Source organism: Vulpes vulpes, unplaced genomic scaffold (genome assembly GCF_048418805.1).
Source record: "Vulpes vulpes isolate BD-2025 unplaced genomic scaffold, VulVul3 u000000641, whole genome shotgun sequence".
Classification (NCBI taxonomy): Eukaryota; Metazoa; Chordata; class Mammalia; order Carnivora; family Canidae; genus Vulpes; species Vulpes vulpes.
Window position 1 is genome coordinate 419531 of NW_027325782.1, and position 20383 is coordinate 439913.

Sequence of the window (20383 nt, forward strand, 5' to 3'; positions counted from 1 at the left end):
TTCAAGGGAGGTTTCATACTGTTGGAGAACAAAGAAAGCATAGAAACTTCAAGAAGTTTCTAGCAGTATTAGGAGATAGCATGGTATGATAGAGTGTTTGGGAATTTTTTTTTAAACACAGTTTTAAATGGATCCCACATATATATTATATTATATATGTAGTTAAGCATATAATGCATAATTTTGTATTTCTATTTGTAATATATAAATGTGTTCTGTTTGAAACCAGAGTGCAAGGCTTTATTCCTCCTCCCTCCTCGTTTTGCTCAGTGGTCTTGAGGTACCATAGGATTCCAGTGCTCTTTAAAATGAGTTGAAAAGAACCAACATCATTGAGTAAAAAAGGACTTGACTTGACTTCAAACCACCTCTCCAGAGTACAAACTCCAGTGCTCCCATTAATCAGCTATATGACATTTGACCTATTACTCAAGCTCAGTATCAGTTTATTGATCCCTAATATGTGGATAAAAATAATGTCTAAATCTCAGATATGCTGTAAAGATTAAATAAAATAATGTATGTAAAATACATTTCTAATAAAGCAACTAATGGAACTAGAAGTTCCCCCTGAGACTAGAGCGAGTATTATTGGAGCCTAGCTGACCACAGCTCTCTGGCAACACCCCATTTTGTAAAACAGAGTTTAGATTCAGAACCTAGAGACACATATCATAAATCTCTCCATAGTTTTGACATGTCTGCATTTTTACGACATATACCTCATTGTGTTGAGGAAATCTTTAGGGTAACCCACGTCATTAGGAATTAAGATTAGTCTAGTGTCATGTCTGAGAATATGCTGGTATAAGACAATTGTTTGTTTTTCATCAGTGACATAAAAACAAACTCCTGAAAATAAGCCACTGAGAGTGATAGTGATTTCCAAAAAGGCAAAACTGTAGAATGCTACAAAGTACCCATCTGGCACGGGTCCATCCATCTACATGTCTACAGTTTACTAAGTCCTGAAGACTGGAATCTCCATAATGACGCTTGACTTTTCCTCTTTCTTTATTTTTCCCGTGAATGAGAAATGAACCCCTTCCAAGACCCAGCTATTTCCATTTAATTTTTTTCCCTTGGTCCCATATATTCATATTGAGGAAATCTTCCCACAATATATCTCCTTTTTCTTCAATGCCTACCATATCCTATTACATACTTTTTGTATTGTATTTTAATGTATTGTATTGTACTGTACTGTATTGTGTTGTGGTGTATGTTTTTATATGGATAATAAAAATCATTCCATAACTCAGTAGGTTAGACAACTTTTTAACTTGGTTATGATTCACATAACACTTCAGTGGAGGCTCATCTGAGGTCACTTGTGCACTTGCAGTTAGCCTGCAGCTCATCTGGAGCTAACCTAGGTGTCTGTCTGTTGGAGCTGGCTCTCAATTGGTCCTCATGTCTTCCATAAGGTAGCTTCTCCTCCTTTCATAGGGTGGAGGAAGAGTTCCCAGAACCAAAAGAGACTTTTCAAGAGTTAATGTGGGAGAGGACTGTGCAAAGGACCACGCCCAAGATGGTGGTTTACAAGATGAGGAGGCATTATTTCTTGAGACCACACATCATAAAACTCATGGCAGCACCACTACTACACATATCCTCTTCTTCACTGGCTTTTAATCCTCAGTTCTCTACAACAGCATTTCCTAAGGGGTATTCCAAGTATGGTAGGAAGTATCTTTGAAGTACTAACTCATTTTTTACCTCAGGTATTTTGTCCCTCATCCTTCTTCCCATCTTAAGCTGCCTTAAGAGGCAACTAAATCACCTCCTCAGGGAATAGAAGCAAGAGGAGAATATGAGGAAAAGGGAGCTCTTTGTTGCTTATGAGTCTTAAAGATTTAGCTTTCTAGGAAACAAAAATGATTCATGGCATAGAGTAGAAGATTTTGGTGGCAATCTCATGGGAAAAGCTCAAAACCACTAGGCAGGTCCATGGGATATCTGCACCATTTCCTGCATGGAAACCAAAAGGAAGCAGATATTCCTCACAGAATAGCGAGCTGACATGTCTATGAAATATGGCCCTCTATGGTCACGCAGAGTTTCTTATACCTCAACATGGAACAGATCGGTTAGTAAAAGTATCTCCATCAGTCACAGAATAGTATGGAAGAAATAGAAATCCACTGGGTTTGAAAGACATGCCTCATCAACAGGCACACAGACCAATTTCCCAGGTCAAGAGAGCAGTGCCGACACCTCAATGGCCATTAGTGAACATCAATGACACAGAGCAACCAGATAAGTGCCACTTCACCATTTTACAGCCTCCCTGGCACTAGAAGACTCCAGATAATAGACACACTCATGGGGGCAATTAAGGAATCCTAAAACTCTAGCAGTCTTGGAACAGAGAACCAAACTAGACATCAAGTGAGCTATTTAGAACTACAGAACTGTAGGTTTCTTACATATGCCAGTGTATAGACAGAGATTGGTATCTGTGCATATAGAATATATGATCCGTGCATTGTTTTCCCATTCCCAGAAATGTTCCATTGTCAAATTGCTTTGGAAAATTCATATTTTTATTTTGAAAGTCAAATGCCCCAAATTTTGCCACATTTATTTGTCATTATTTGACCTTTTTGAAGTGACCCCGAAAATTAATCATCCTGGGGACATTTATTGCCTTGTGCTGAGTAGAATATTATATATTTAGTTTAAGAGTTGTAGGCAGCATCATTTATGTTAAAGTTGAGCAAACCGAAGCTTTAAAATGCTGAGCTTCCTAAGTGGCAGAACCAGGATGCTTCTGGTGGAGTGCTGGCACCCACATCAGTGGAGGTGGTGATGTACTCACTACATTCCAGAAAAGCCAAGAGGCCAGGTGTTTAAGGTCATTTGGTGAAATGTTGCTCATCTCTTTATCCTTCAACAGCTTGGCTCATCTGTTGACTTTTAAGGAATTCACTTATTTAAGCAATGTTAAGGTATCTTCAAAGGAAAACATTCATAGCTGACCACTCGAAACACTGAATTCAGCTTTTCACTGCTGATCACCTTTTCTTTGGAAAGCTCTTCCTTTGATAGGGAATGTTGAGTAATTAAAAATCATCTCTGGAAACTGGTGGTAAATAAATGCATTTATAACCTCTCATTGTTTTGCTTTTTCTATGTTTTCTCAAGCCTTGTACTTGTGTGTAGATGTATATATACATGTATGTTTGAGTGTGTGTATGAGGAAGTGTGTTTCCACAGTTCATTGTGGTTTAGGCTCTTTTCAGTAAATGTTAAACATATTTAAACAAAAACATCATCTCTGGGTGGGTTGGTGGGGTATGACAAGAAAACACAGCCACCACATAGCCAGCATGTGATGACAACTTCCCAAGGACCCTGACTGCAGAAAGTCGTCCTTGAAGATGACCCAGAGCAGAGGAACCAGAGAAGTAGGGCTCAGGCAAATTGTGTCACAAGAGGCAGATCCTCTGCATGGGAGAAACTTGAGCACTGAGAAAACCAAAGAGGATATCTGAGGCTGAGGGGAGAAGGGCTGGGAAAGCCTATGATTAGCAAACTCCACGTGATTTGAATATAAATCCTTCTAGCTTTTAAAATGAGATCCGACACCTGAACCCACTGATCACACCAGTAGAAAACAAACGTCTACAGGTTCAGTGTCTCCTGATGCAGTGTAATCGACAGTAACTGATGGCACAGGAAATACTGACCTTGAGTGTGATCGAGTCTCTAGGCTTAACCATCAGTCTGAAGGATATGGGCAAGAAGTCTTCAACACCAAGAGGATGGTATTAGCCAACATCAGAACGTGCAGAATTCTATACAACAAATGACTCAGTTTCCCTCGTCTAGCCACTACAATGAACACGCTGTATAATAGCAATGGTGAAAATAAGGCTAAGTGAATTAAAATACACTAATCTCCCTTCTTCCTTAGATTCAGGCCAGAAGACCATTAAAATTAGTGTTTTCAGAAACTTGGCCTTTTGGCGGTGCGCTGGCACTTGCAAAAATAACCAGTGCACACCTGCACCTTCTGCAAAACCCAGACAGCTCTTTCCATTTTCCCTCATTGATATCTGTGATAATGACAACTTGCCCTTCCCAATTCTGGTAGGTCTCAGTTTGGTCTTTTATTGCCTTCCTGAGGAGGGGGACCTTGGAGAGGCCAAGTGTTTTCATGTAAACCTACACCCAAATGGAGAAATCATTGGACAGCCCCTGCTGTGGCTGAGAAGCTTTCGTAGTGTCATTTGATTTAGGTACTGCAGAGTCATGAGGCTAATACAATAGGACAACTTTTTGTCCATTCCACTTGTTTCCACAGAGACCTACGTAGTGCTGTTCAGATCAGTCAAAATGGACTCTGTGTGCATGAATCATCTTCACAGTCTGCCATTGTCTTCCGGAACTCACAGTAGTTTCAGGTCTCCTTCAACTGAGTCTACTTAATCTAACACTAGAAAACATCTTACCTAAGCATAAAGACTCATCTTGTGGCAAATATGAATCCATTAATCCTACCAGAATATGTTAAATGACAGCCAAAGAGTTTGGTTATGTGTTATCTGAAATTGGTGTACTGAATTTTCAGTGTGGAAATTCACTGAGTACCCAGGACCTCTGCAAGCACTGCACTAGATTTGGGAATGTTATGCTATGTGTGAAGAAATTTACCACATTACTTACTTGCTAGCTACTACCCCAGTCCTTACATCATGGCAATTTTAGGGGGTAGATAAAACTATCATCCTCCACAGTTTACAAATGAATTAGAAAGTTCTCAGTACAGTTTGCATGTGCCCAAGGTCCCACAATAGATCAGAAGCATAATAAGTTTCTGGTCCCTTGGTCTATCTCACTCCAGCCCTTATTATCTTTCTACACTGCAGGGAGAGGACATGAAGATAGAGCAAAGGACAGTGAAAGACTCATGAAGGGAATGTAATAAGAGAATAAGAAGAGAGCATTTGAGCTTGATTTGAAAAGAGGAAATGAAATAGAGATAGTAGGAATGGAGGATGCAATCACTTAAAGAGGAATCAATGAATGGGAAATGAGTATGGCAAAAAGTATTCCATACTTGGGGGAAGAGCATCTATGTAAGGGAATAAGGAGAAAAGACTGGTAAAGTAGGAGACAGGCGAGGATTCCACAAAGGCCTTGAAACATGGAAGTTTGTTTAAAAGGATAAATTCAATGAAAAAATCGTATTAAAATAAGTGATTACAATATTTCAGTGTATGACTGTAAGGTGGATTTTTTGGTTAGAAACTCTAGAGAGTCATTGACTAAAGAATCTAAATTGACTTTAGTACTTCCAGCTCTAAAATGTATACCATCACATCCCTACCTCTTTCCAAAAGGAAGAAAGCTTTTGCTCTGGGCTTGGGATATGAAATGCTATATACTCTTTCTTTTTTTTCCCTACAGGATATGCATTCCTTTATCAATCAGAAAGGACCACTCACAGAAGGCATCTTCAGAAAATCAGCCCATATAAATTCATACGGAATCATAAAGGAGAAACTAAATTCTGGGGACAGAGTGAACTTTGACAGTGAATCTGTTCTTGTGGTAGCATCTGTTTTAAAGCTGGGCAAAGTTCTAGCTTTATCCACACATGAACAACTCAAGGTTTGATTGTTGTCTTTCATTATGATTGCCCAGGAACCATCATAGGCATAACTGATTAAGAACTTGACACACTGGAAAACACTTCATGAAATCAAAATTTAAGGAAGATACTGTAGGAGTTAAAAGCCCCATACATTAGAAATACGTTCTGTTTTCACCATTCACCGCCCGCCTGAAGACCCCATGCAAAATACTAATGCTAATATGACTACTAGTAATAATAAATTTCAAAATATCCACTGGCACATACATAATGTTTACCAAAGCAAACATCCCGCTTTTGATTACATCCTCACCACCCTCCTAATGCAGGCAGTTTCCAAAAGAAAAATCATATGAAACATTTGAAAATAGGTATAGAAGTTTACAATAGTAAGCAAGTGTTTACTTTATGAGGAATCCAAAAAGGCTCAGTGAGGCAATCATTCTTAAGCATCATTTTCTCCTGTCTCTTAATGCCTTTTACTTTATAAGTCATGGAGGAAGGATTTTGCCATTTGTGTCTCCTTTCACCACATCCTAAGCATCCTTTTATTAATATTTGAGATGTCTATCCCACCATCCAAGGTTATAACGACATGGTAACAAGCTCTGGCTACATGCCTCTTTTGATAAAGCTAACTTTTGGAGTAGGCACAACATACAAAAATAGTTTCGATTCTTAAAATTCAAAAGATTGACTAAAACAATAGGTTTTTGAAATTATACAGCTAATTCACAGATATCCAGTTATATTCCTAAAAGGGAAATGGAGAAAGAAGTGAGAACTAGAACAAACAATTTAATCCATCTACCTTGGCACTTGCTAACAACTCTGAACAAAACTATGTTAAGGCAATAATGATGACACTCTTAGAACCAAGGTCATATTTGGTCCTTCCTTGTCCCCCATTACTGTTTAACTCTATGATAGATAGCAATAGTCTCTGACCACTACTACACTGGGCTATAATAAAACACACCAGTAAATATATGTATAGACACCAAGAGAAAGGGGAAAGAATGATGATACATTAAGTACTTGCATAGCATGGTAAGTGTTGCCCTCTTTAAGCTGCACACATGGAATTGACTTTTCTAGCAAGACGTAGTCAGGTCTTTTCTATTTCTGTGTTATAAGCACAGACTAGGAAGATGGTGACCAAGTGTGTGTAGAGTTCTTAGACATTTCTAAAGTTTTCCCTTCCTAAAGTTGACTAATCTTTGTGGAGAATCAGACTCTGCAACCTTGGCCTGAATAGTATCATGTCAAACTATCTGGAGAATTGGCCTACACTAGAAATTAATATATCCTCAGGACCATCATGAGTTTGCCATTAGACTATTTGATACAGTGATTGAAAGGAATAATGATGCAATTATGAGAGTATTTTTTTAGTAGTTTGCAAAAAAGCACACAAAAGAGTAAGTGCCATATGATAGAACAGAGCTTTGTCTTCATTTCCACTAAAGCTTAGGCTCTGCTTTGAAGCTTTCGTTTTTGTTGGAGAAAATCCACACACCTTCTTTCGCATGTGCACATCGATGGAGAGTCAGAGCTGAGCTCCGTGTGGGTCACAGTTTGGGTATCTATGAAAGAAGTAGGGACTTAACTGAAGTTTTCAACTAAGTGTTTTCTCTGTAATATTTCCAATATGTGTGTGTGTGTGTGTGTGTGTGTGTGTATTTTTGTTATCTACATAGTATTTTCTTCTAAATATCCAAGGAAGTTTACTTTTATCTGACCTCTAGGATAAATGGCTTGGTGTTTTTGATGAAGTGACTGAGGAGGAGAAAATAAATGCAGCCCAGAGGTAATGATGCAATAATTACTCTACTCTGGTCATGTCTCAGAAATACAGGCAATATACTTTTAGGAAAATATTGGCTTACATTTGCCACTTTGTTCACTACAGTAATGATCAAAGCCAAAGAGTTTCAATTCTTCAGACCCATGGCCGCATGTTTCAGAATACAGGCATGCCTTATGGCTATTAATGCTCTTCGCCTGAAGAGCATTATTAATGTGGACTCCTTAGCCATTGTACACCTTCTGAATATATGAAACTGGTAGACAAAATTCAGTGGCCTAAGAGAGATCCTAGAGCATCAACAGCCCGTGGTATAATCTTACATTTGTCAAACATTTAACGAGAGTGGGTTAGCTCAGAAATCGAATTCGGTGAAACATTTTTGTATACATTCATGCCTGGAACTCTGCTACAGCAGGTTGTGAACTAGATCTAGAAAGATGTCCTCTGTTCTCCATCTCTATACTTCCAGCTTCCTAAGTGCAAAGACTTGCCTTATTCAAAAGTGCATCTTTCTGACTTTAGGCTTCTAGCCCAGCTGCCAAAAGCGAATGCTGTTCTCTTGTGATGCCTTTTTGGAGTGTTATACAATATTGAGCAACAATCCTCATCCAATCAGATGACAGTTTATAATTTATCAGAGAGTATAGCGCCATGCATTGTTTGTCCACCTAATTCCTCCAGCTTTGAATTGATAAACAACTTTATAAAAAAGGTAAGAGAGCTCTCATTTCTGTCCCTTGAGGTTTAGAATCCATGCTTTGAATCTGAAATGTGTAGTAGTGAACTGGATGGATCAGTTCTTAAATGTGCACAACTTCATAGGCTTCCTTGGAATGGCAGAGTTCGTTATCCTACTCTGGTGGAATATGGGAAGGGATGTTGTTAAAGTGTGAAACGCAGAGCAGTTGAGTCGCTTTCTTCCCATCCAGGAGGTTCAATACTACACTACCTAAATAAACAAGAGAGAAGAGTGATGTGATATGATTGAAAAGAACCTGGGCTTTGGAGTTTGACATGCCAAGGTTAAACTCTCAGCCTGATCTTTGAGGGGTGGAGGAGCTTGTAAAGGCAAAAGCCATGGATTTTGGGCAAAGCCATGGATTCCTGATAACACAATGGTAACAACACCTAGGTCCTCTAGTCAGTACTGGCACATCCTAGGTGGATCGGGCACTATGAGTACCCATGGCTCCAAACACATTGACCTTCCTCTGTAAGTTGTGGCTCATTTAGAAAAATACATGGCTACTGTTTTGCCTCTGTTACATCAGACAGAAACTACTAGAATATTCCAGAACATCCTAATGGAGCCACAGATGTCTAATAAGATGACTGCTTTTCCCCAAGCACATGCCGAGAGACAGCATTAGACAAAGGAAGACATGAGGAGGGACTGCAGTTATACAGACAGACATGTTTTCTCTCCAGCCATGTGAGTTTTTCCTCAAAAAAAAAAAAACAAAAAACAAAAAACAAATACAAAGAAACCCTCAGGAATCTCCAAATTCCACTAAGATACTTCCTCATTTAAGAAATTGATTTCATAAGTTTTTCTCTATGCTTTATACATTTTAATTAGATATTATACAGAAGTTATAACCCAATATGTATTGGAAACAAAATTTAAAAAAATAAGTAAAGTTTAACAAATTAGGTTACTTCAAAAACTATCTTAGTTTTAATGATGTAACCATAGGTATCACAATGTTAATTGTGATGTGTTAATAAAAATATACAGAAAGCAGAGTTCCCAAAGAAAAATAACATAGAGTGATACTTTCCGTTGTACTTTGGGTATAGATTTTAAAATAGTACTAGTCAGTGGGCTAAAGTTATAATTTGTGGCCTAGTTTAATAGCTATGACTATTATGACTTATAGCTATGCCATATGAAAAAGAACACCCCTTTGTGGTCCTTTTCATTACAGGTTTCTCTTGTACACTTTTTGATTGAAAATTGCCTCAAGATATTTGGAGTAGACATCACTTCTCTCTTGGGAGAGAATTCAATGGGTTGTGATAACAATGAGAAGGCCGCAGGTACTGTGAATAATTTAATTGGCTTTAGCCAGAAGCAGACAGCAAGGTTGCCATTGGTCTGGCAGATACTTACCCCTGTTCTGGAGCCCATGGCATCCCCAGGGCAATGATTCTCAGCTGCTCCTTCTTCCGAAGGCTGGCTCACAGGTCAAGGGAGGTTTCACACTGTTGGAGACCAATAAAAGCATAGAAACTTCAAGAAGTTTCTAGCAGTATTAGGAGATAGCATGGAATGATACAGTTTTAGGGAATTTTTTTGAGCACAATTTTAAATGGATCCCACATATATATTATATTATATATGTTGTTAAGCATATAATACATAACTGTGTATTTCAATTTATAATATATAAGTGTGCTCTGGTTGAAACCAGAGCATGGGGCTTTTATTCCTCCTCCCTCCTCTTTTTCCTCAGTGGCTCATGAGGCATTCAGAAATTCAGTGCTCTTTAAAATGAGTTGAAAAGAACCAGCAACACTGATAGAAAAGGACTTGACTTGATGTCAAACCACCTCTACAGAGTACAAACTCCAGTGCCCCCATTTGTCAGCTATATGACCTTTGGCCAATTAGTCCAGCTCAGTATCACTTTATTTATGCCCAAAATGTGGAAAAACATAATGTCCAAATCTTAGAAATTTTGTCAAGATTCAATAAGATAAAGGATGTAAAACACATTTCTAAAAAGCCAACTAATAGAACTAGGAGAAGTTCCCCTGAGACTAGTGTTAGTATTATTGGAGCCTAGTTAAACACAGCTCACTGGCAACACCACATTTATAAAACAGAGTTTAGATTCAGAACCTGGAGACCCATATCATCGATTCCTCCATAGTTTTGATATGTCTTCTTTTTACGACATATACCACATTGTGTTGAGGTAATCTTTAGGGTAATCCATGTCATCAGGAATTAAGATGAGTCTAGTGTCATGTCTGAGAATTCGCTGGTATAAATCAAGTGTTTGTTTTTCATTTCATCTGTGACAGAAACACAAACTGTTGAATCCAGCCAGTAAGAAGAACAGTAAATTTCAAAAAGGCACAACTGCCCAATGATACCAAATCCCGATCTGGCATGGGTCCATCCACCTATATGTCTGCAGTTTACTAAGTCACTGAAGACTGGATACTCCATAACGGCACTTGACACTTCCTCTTTCTTTATTTTTCCAGTGATGATAAACGAGCCCCTTCCAAGACCCTGCTATTTCCATTTAAATTTTTTTCCTTGGTCCCATATATTGATATTGAGGAAAACTTCCCACAAAATATCTTCTCTATCTTCAATGCCTACCATATCCTATTACATACTTTTTGTATTGTATTGTATTGTACTGTATTGTACTGTGTTGTGTTGTGCTGTATATTTTTACATGGATAATAAAAATGATTCCGTAACTCAGTAGGTAAGACAACCATTTAATTTGGTTCTGATTCATATAACACTTCAGTGGAGGCTCATCTGAGCAGTTCTGGTCTCAGTTGAGGTCACTTGTGCACTTGCAGTTAGCCTGGAGCTCATCTGGAGCTAACGTAGGTCTCTGTCTATTGGTGCTGGAACTCAATTGGTCCCTATGTCTTCCATAAGGTAGCTTCTCCTCTTTTCATAAGGTGGAGGAAGAGCTCCCAGAAGCAAGAGAGACTTCTCAAGAGTTAATGTGGGAGAGGATGTGCAAAGGACCATGCCAAAGATGGTGGTTCACAAGACAAGGAGGCATTATTACTTAAGAGCACACATCATAAAACTCACGGCAGCACCACTACTACACATATCCTTTCCTGTACTGCCTTTTAATCCTCAGTTCTGTACCCCAGAATTTCCTAAGGGATATTCCAAGTATGGTTGGAAATGTCTTAGAAATAAAAACTCATTTCTTACCGCAGGTCTTTCCCTCATCCATCTTCCTGTCTTAAGCTGCCTTAGGCAACTAATCACATTCTCAGGGAATAAAGCAACAGGAGAATATTAGGAAAAGGGAGGTCCATGTTGCTTATCAGTTTTACAGATTAACTTTCTAGGAAACAAAAATGATCATGGCATAGAGTAAAAGGTTTCTGTGGCAATCTCACAGGAAAAGCCCAAACCCACTAGGTTAGGTACATGGGATATCTGCACCATTTCCTGGATGGAAACCAAAAGGAAGCAGAAATTCCTCACAGAATAGCGAGCTGACATGTCTAAGAAAGATGGCCCTCTATGTCCATGCAGAATTCCTTATACCTCAACATGGAACAGATCAGTTAGTAAATGTATTTCGATCAGTCCCAGAATAGTATGGAAGAAATAGAGAGCCACTGCGATTGAAAGACATGCCTCAGCAACAGTCACACAGACCAATTTCCCATGGTCAGATAGCAGTTTGGACACCTCAGCGGCTATTAGTATACATCAATGACACAGAGCAACCAGATAAGTGCCACTTCACTATTTTACAGCCTCCACAGCACCAAAAGACTCTAGAACATAGACACACTCATGAGGGCAATTAAGAAATCCTAAATCTCCAGCAATCTTGGAACAGATTATCAAACTAGACATCAAGTGAGCTATTTAGAACTACAGAATTGTACATTTCTTACATATGCCAGTGTATAGACAGAGATTGCTATCAGTGCATATAGAATATACGATCCAAGGATTGTTTTCCCATTCCCAGAAAGAGTTCCCCTGTCAAATAGGTTTGGAAAATTCATACTTTCCCTTTGAAAGTCAAATGCCCCAATTTTTTTCCATATTTATTTGACATTACTTGACCCTTTTGAAGTGACCCCATTAATTAATCATCCTGGGGACATTTACACTAGATGACATGCTGTATAATGGCCATGGTGAAAATAAGGCTAAGTGAATTAAAATACACTAATCAACCTTCTTCCTTAGATACAGGCCACAAGACCATGAAAAGCAGTGCTTTCAGAAACTCGGCATTTTGGCGGTGTGCTGGCACTTGCAAGAACAACCAGTGCACAACTGCACCATCTGCAAAACCAGGACAGCTCTTTGGATTTTCCCTCACAGATATCTGTGATAATGACAACTTGCCCTTTCCAATTCTGGTAGGTCTCAGTTTGGTCTTTTATTGCCTTCCTGAGGAGAAGGAACTTGGAGAGGCCAAGTGTTTTCATACAAACCTACCCTCAAATGTGGAAATTATTAGACAGCCCCTGGCTGTGGCTGAGGAGCATTGATAGTGTCATTTGATTTAGCCACTGCAGAGTCATGAGGCCAATACAGCAGGACAACTTTTTGTCCATTCCACTTGTTTGCACAGAGACCCATGTAGGCCTGTTAAGATCAGTCAAAATGGACTCTGTGTGCATGAATCATCTTCACATTCTGCCATTGTCTTCCTGAATTCACAGTAGTCTCAGGTCTCCTTCAACTGAGTCTACTTAATCTAACACTAGAAAACATCTTACCTAAGCATAAAGATGCATCCTGTGGCAAATATGAGTCCATTAATTCTAACAGAATATGCTTAATGAAAGCCACAGAGTTTGGCCTGTGTTATCTCAAATTGGTGTACTGAATTGTTAGTGTGGAAATTTACTGAATACCCAGTACCTCTGCAAGGGCTACACTAGATTTGGGAATGTTATGCTAGATGTGGAGAAATTTACCATGTTAGTTACATGCTAGCTACTACCCCAGTCCTTGCATCACAGCAGTTTTAGGGGGTAGCTAGAACTACTGTCCTCCACACTTTACAAATGAGTTAGAAAGTTAGAAAGGTATTCAGAACAGTTTGCATGTGCCCCAGGTCACACAATAAGAAGCATAATAGGTTTCCAATCCCTTGGTCTTTCTGACTCCAGCCCTTATTATCGTTCTACACCACAGGGAGAGGACATGAAGATAGATCAAAGGACAGTGAAAGACTCATGAAGGGAATGTAATAAGAGAATAAGAGAGCATTTGAGCTTGGTTTGAAAAGGAAAGGAAATAGAGGTAGTAGGAATGGAGGATGTAATCACTTAAGGGGAATCAACAAATGGGAAATGAGTATGGCAAAAAGTATTCCATACTTGGGGGAAGAGCATCTATGGAAGGGAATAAGGAGAAAAGACTGGCAAAGTAGGAGACAGGCGAGGATTCCACAAAGGCCTTGAAACATGGAAGTTTGTTTAAAAGGGTAAATTCAATGAAAAAATCTGATTAAAGTAAGTGATTACAATGTTTCAGTGTATGAGTGTAAGGTGGACTTTTGGGTAGAAACTATAGAGAGACATTGACTAAAGAATCTAAATTGAATTTAGTCTTTCCAGCTCTAAAACCGTATACCATCACATTCCCTACCTCTTTCCCAAAGGAAGCAAGCTTTTGCTCTGGGATTGGCATATGACATGCCATATACCCTTCTTTTTTCCTACAGGATATGCTTTCTTATCAATCAGAAAGGACCACTCACAGAAGGCATCTTCAGAAAATCAGCCCATATAAATTCATACAGAATCATAAAGGAAACTAAATTCTGGGGACAGAGTGAACTTTGACAGTGAATGTTATTGTGGTAGCATCTGTTTTAAAGGTCGGGAAAGTTCTAGCCTTATCCACACATGAGTAACTCAAGGTTTGATTGGTGTCTTTCATTAAGATTTCCCAAGAACCATCATAGGCATAACTGATTAAGAACTTGACACACTGGAAAACACTTCATGAAATGAAAATTTAAGGAAGATACTGTAGGGGTTAAAAGCCACATAGATTAGAAATACTTTGTTTTCACCACACACCGCCCACCTGAAGACCCCTTAAAAATACTAATACTAATATGACTACTAGTAATAATAATAAATTTCAAAATATCCACTGGCACATACATAATGTTTACCAAAGCAAACATCCTGCTTTTGATGACTTCCTCACCACCCTCCTAATGAAGGCAGTTTCCAAAAGGAAAATAATATGAAACATTTGAAAATTGGTATAGAAGTTTACAATAGTAAGCAAGTGTTTACTTTATGAGGAATCCAAAAAGGCTCAGTGAGGTGACCAAATCATTCTTAACCATCATTCTCTCCTGTCTCTTAATGCCTTATACTTTGTAAGTCATGGAGGAAGGATTTTGCCAATTGTGCCTCCTTTCACCACATCCTAAGCATCCTTTGGTTAATATTTGTGATGTCTAGCCCACCACGCAAGGTTATAACAACATGGTAACCAGCTCTTGCTACATGCCTCTTTTGATAAATCTGACTTTTGGAGTAGGTGCAACAGAGAAAAGTAGTTTGGAATTCTGAAAATTCTATAGATCAACCAAGAAATAGATTAGTTTCGAAATTATACAGCTAAATCACAGATATCCAGCTCTATTTCTGAAAGGGAAATGGAGAAAGAAGTGAGAATTAGAACAGACAATTTAATCCATCTACCTTGGCACCTAACAGCTCTAAACAAAGGGATGTTAATGCAGTAATGATGACACTCTTAGAATCAAGGTCATATTTCATCCTTCTTTTTCACCTTTGGAATTTCCTTGTCCCCCATTACTGTTCAACTCTATGATAAATAGCAATAGTCCCTGACCACTACTACACTGGGCAACAGTAAAACACACCAGTAAAAAAATATATATAGCCATCAAGAGACAGGGGAAAGAATGATGATACATTACGTACCCGAATCGCAGGATAAGTGTTGTCCTCTTTAATGTGCACACATGGAATTGACTTTTCTACCAAGACTTAGTAGGGTCCTTTCTATTTCCATGTTACAAGCACAGATTATATGGTGTCCACGTGTGCGTAGGTTCTTAGACCTTTCTAAAGTTTTCCCTTCTTAAAGCTGTCTAATCTTTGTGGAGAATCAGTCTCTGCAACCTTGGCCTGAATAGTATCATGTCAAACTATCTGGATAATTGGTCTCCACTAGAAATTAATATATCCTCAGGACCATCATGAGTTTGCCATTAGACTGTCTATTTTATACAGTAAAGGAAAGGAAGAGTGAGGCAATTATGAGAGCAGCTTTTGTAGTAGTTTGCAAAAAAGCACACAAAAGAGTAAGTGCCATATGATAGAACGGAGCTTTGTCTTTATTTCCACTAAAGCCTAGGCTCTGCTTTGAAGCTTTCGTTTTTGTTGGAGAAAATCTACACCTGCTTTCGAATGTGCACATCAATGGAGAGTCAGAGCTGAGCTCCGTGTGGGACACAGTTTGGGTATCTATGAAGGAAGTAGGGACTTAACTGAAGTTTTCAACTGTTTTCTCTGTAATACTTCCAACATATATTTTCTATTGTGTGTTTATATTTTTTATAACCATAAGGATTTTTTTCAAAATATCCAAGGAGGTATGTTTTCATTCGACCTCTATGATAAATGGCTTGGTGTTATTGATGAATCGACTGAGGAGGAGAAAATAAATGTAGCCCAAAGGTAATGATGCTATAATTACTCGACTCTGGTCATGTATCTGAAGTATAGCCAATATACTATTAGGAAAATATTGGCTTAATTTTTGCCACTCTGTCCACTAAAATAATGATCAATGCCAAAGAGTTTCAATTCTACATACCCATGGAGGCATGTTTCAGAATACAGGCATGTGTTATGGCTATTTTTGCTCTTCACCTGACCTTATTAATGTAGAATCCTTTACCATTGTACACAATCTGAATATATGAAACTGGTAGACAAAACTCAGTGGCCTAAGAGAGATGCTAGAGCATCAGTAGCCAGAAGTATAACCATAAGCTTATCAAACCTTTAACCGGAGTGGGTTGGCTCAGAAATTGAATTCAGTGTAACTTTTTTTTGTATACATTAATGCCTGGAACTCTGCTACAACGCGTTGTGTACTAGATCTAGAATGATATTCTCTGTTCTCCGTCTCTATACTTCCAGCTTCCTAAGTGCAATGACTTGCCTTATTCAAAAGTGCATCTGTCTGACTTTAGGCTTCTAGCCCAGCTGCCAAAAGCGAATGCTGTTCTCTTGTGATGCCTTTTTGGAGTGTTATACAACATTGAGCAACAATCCTCATCCAATCAGATGACAGATTTTAATTTATCAGAGAGTAGAGCCCCATGCATTCTTTGTCCACCTAATTCCTCCAGCTTTGAATTGATAAACAACTTTATAAAAAAGGTAAGAGAGTTCTCATTTGTGTCCCTTGGGGTTTAGAATCCATGCTTTGAATCTGAAATGTGTAGTAGTAAACTGGTTCAGTTCTGAAAAGTGCACATCCTCATAGGCTTCCTTGGAATGGCAGAGTTCATTATCCTACGCTGGTGGAATATGGGAAGGGGTGTTGTTAAAGTGTGAAACAGAGAGCAGTTGAGTCGCTTTCTTCCCGTCCAGGAGATTACATACTAGACTGACTACACAAAAGAGAGAGAAGAGTGGTGTGATAAGATAGAAAAGAACCAGGGCTCTGGAGTTTGACAAGCCAAGGTTCAACTCTCAACCTGATCTGTGATGGGGGGTGGAGCTTGTAAACATAGGCAAAGTCATGGCTTCCTCATAACACAATGAGCTCCTCTGGTCATAACACTGTCTAATAAGATGACAGCTTTACCCCAAGCTCACGACGACAGCCAGCATTAGGCAAAGCAAGACATAAGGAGGGACTGCAGTTATACAGACAGACATGTTTTCTCTCCAGTTCTCTCCAGCCATGTGAGTTTTTCCTCAAAAACAAAAACAAACAAACAAAAAAAACAAAATAAAAAAAAAACCCACAAGATTCTCCACGTTCCAACTCAGATACTTCCTCATTTAAGAAATGGATTTCATGGAGGAGGGGCAAGATGGCGGAAGAGTAGGGTCCCCAATATCCTGTCCCCACCAAATTACCTAGATAACCTTCAAATCAATCTGAAAATGTACGAATTCTGCCTGAGATTTAAAGAGAGACCAGCTGGAATGCTACAGTGAGAAGAGTTCACGCTTCTCTCAAGGTAGGAAGACGGGGAAAAAGAAATAAAGAAACAAAAGGCCTCCAAGAGGGAGGGGCCCTGCGAGCAGCCGGGCTGAGGCCAGGGCGACTGTCCCCAGGACAGGAGAGCCCCGTCCCGGAGAAGCAGGAGCTGCACCAACCTTCCCCGTGGAAAGGCACCCTTAGGGAGTTAGAGCAGGACCCAGGAAGGCGGGGATGCCCTCGGGCTCCCTGGGACACAAACAGGCACCTGCGGCGCACCAAGGAGAGTGCGCTGAGATCCCTAAGGGCTGTAGCAAACACGGCGGGACCGGAGCAGCTCAGAGGGTCTCGGGGGGCGGCTCCGTGGAGAGGGCTGCATGGCCTGGAGCACGAATCCAAGGGCGCAGGCGCCAAAGCACAGGGCGCCAGGACACAGCCCAGAATCCGGCCTCCCCCAGGGACAGGAAGAGGCCGGGAGGGCCCAGGAGAGCAAGGACACTCCTGCCAGGAGCTGAGCAGATCAGCGGCCCTGCCCCGGGGCCTCCAGGCCCTGCAGACAGAGGGGGCTGAATCCAGGTATCCTGAGCTGCCACCCCACTGTGGCTGTTCCTCCTGGGGCCTCACGGGTAAACAACCCCCACTGAGCCCTCCACCAGGCAGGGGGCAGAGCAGCTCCCCCAAGTGCTAACACCTGAAAATCAGCACAACAGGCCCCTCCCCCAGAAGACCAGCTAGAAGGACAGTTCCAGGGGAAGTCAAGGGACTTAAAGGATACAGAATCAGAAGATACTCCCCCGTGTTTTTTGTATTTTTTGTTTTGTTTTGTGTTTTTTTCTCTCTTTTTGATTTCTGATTGCTTCCCCCACCCCTTTTTTTCACCTTTCTTTCTTTTTCTTTCTCTTTTTCTTTTTTCCCCTTTTTTCTCCTTTCTCTTTTTCCTTTTTCTCTTTTTTTTCCTTCTCTCTCTCTCTCTTTTTCTCTTTTTCCCAATACAACTTGTTTTTGGCCAGTCTGCACTGAGCAAAATGACTAGAAGGAAAACCTCACCTCAAAAGAAAGAATCAGAAACACTCCTCTCTCCAACAGAGTTACAAACTCTGGATTACAGTTCAATGTCAGAAAGCCAATTCAGAAGCACTATTATACAGGTACTAGTGGCTCTAGAAAAAAGCATAAAGGACTCAAGAGACTTCATGACTGCAGAATTTAGATCCAATCAGGCAGAAATTAAAAATCAATTCAATGAGATGCAATCCACGCTAGAAGTCGTAACGACGAGGGTTAACGAGGTGGAAGAACGAGTGAGTGACATAGAAGACAAGATGATGGCAAAGACGGAAACTGAGGAAAAAAGAGACAGACAATTAACAGACCATGAAGACAGATTAAGGGAAATAAACAACAGCCTGAGGAAGAAAAACCTACGTTTAATTGGGATTCCCGAGGGCGCCATAAGGAACAGAGGTCCAGAATATGTGTTTGAACAAATCCTAGCTGAAAACTTTCCTAATCTGGGAAGGGAAACAGGCATTCAGATCCAGGAAATAGAGAGACCCCCCCCCCCCCCGCTAAAATCAATAAAAACCATTCAACACCTCGACATTTAATAGTTAAGCTTGCAAATTCCAAAGATAAAGAGAAGATCCTTAAAGCAGCAAGGGACAAGAAATCCCTGACTTTTATGGGAAGAAATATTAGGGTGACAGCAGACCTCTCCACAGACACCTGGAAGGCCAGAAAGGGCTGGTAGGATATATTCAGGGTCCTAAATGAGAAGAACATGCAACCAAGAATACTTCATCTAGCAAGGCTCTCATTCAAAATGGAAGGAGAGATAAAGAGCTTCCAAGACAGGCAGGAACTGAAAGAATATGTGACCTCCAAACCAGCTCTGCAGGAAATTTTAAGGGGGACTCTTAATATTCCCCTTTAAGAAGAAGTTCAGTGGAACAATCCACAAAAACAAGGACTGAATAGATATCATGATGACACTAAACTCATATCTGTCAATAGTAACTCTGAACGTGAACGGGCTTAATGACCCCATCAAAAGGCGCAGGGTTTCAGACTGGATAAAGAAGCAGGACCCGTCTATTTGCTGTCTACAAGAGACTCATTTTAGACAGAAGGACACCTACAACCTGAAAATAAAAGGTTGGAGAACCATTTACGATTCAAATGCTCCTCAAAAGAAAGCACGGGTAGCCATCCTCATATCAGATAAATTAAAATTTACCCCGAACACTATAGTGAGAGATGAAGAGGGACCCTATATCATACTCAAAGGATCTATCCAACAAGAGGACTTAACAATCCTCAATATATATGCCCCGAATGTGGGAGCTGCCAAATATTTAAATCAATTAATAACCAAAGTGAAGAAATACCTAGATAATAATGCACTTAAACTTCGTGACTTCAATCTAGCTCTTTCTACCCTCAATAGGTATTCTAAGCACAACATCTCCAAGGAAATGAGAGCTTTAAATGATACATGGGACCAGATGGATTTCACAGATATCTATAGAACTTTACATCCAAACTCAACTGAATACACATTCTTCTCAAGTGCACATGGAACTTTCTCCAGAATAGACACATACTGGGTCACAAATCGGGTCTGAACCGATATGAAAAGATCGGGATAGTCCCCTGTATATTCTCAGATCATAATGCCTTGAAATTAGAACTTAATCACAACAAGAAGTTTGGAAGGACCACAATCACGTGGAGGTTAAGGAACATCCTGCTAAAAGATGAAAAGGTCAACCAGGAAATTAAGGAAGAATTAAAAAGATTCATGGAAACTAATGAGAATAAAGATACAACCGTTCAAAATCTTTGGGATGCAGCAAAAGCAGCCCTGAGGGGGAAATACATCACAACACAAGCATCCATTCAAAAACTGAAAATAACTCAAATACAAAAGCTCACCTTACACATAAAGGAGCTAGAGAAAAAGCAGCAAATGGACCCCACGCCCTGCAGAAGAAGTGTTAATTAAAATTAGAGCAGAAATAAATGAAATCGAGACCAAAAGAACTGAGGAACAGATCAACAGAACCAG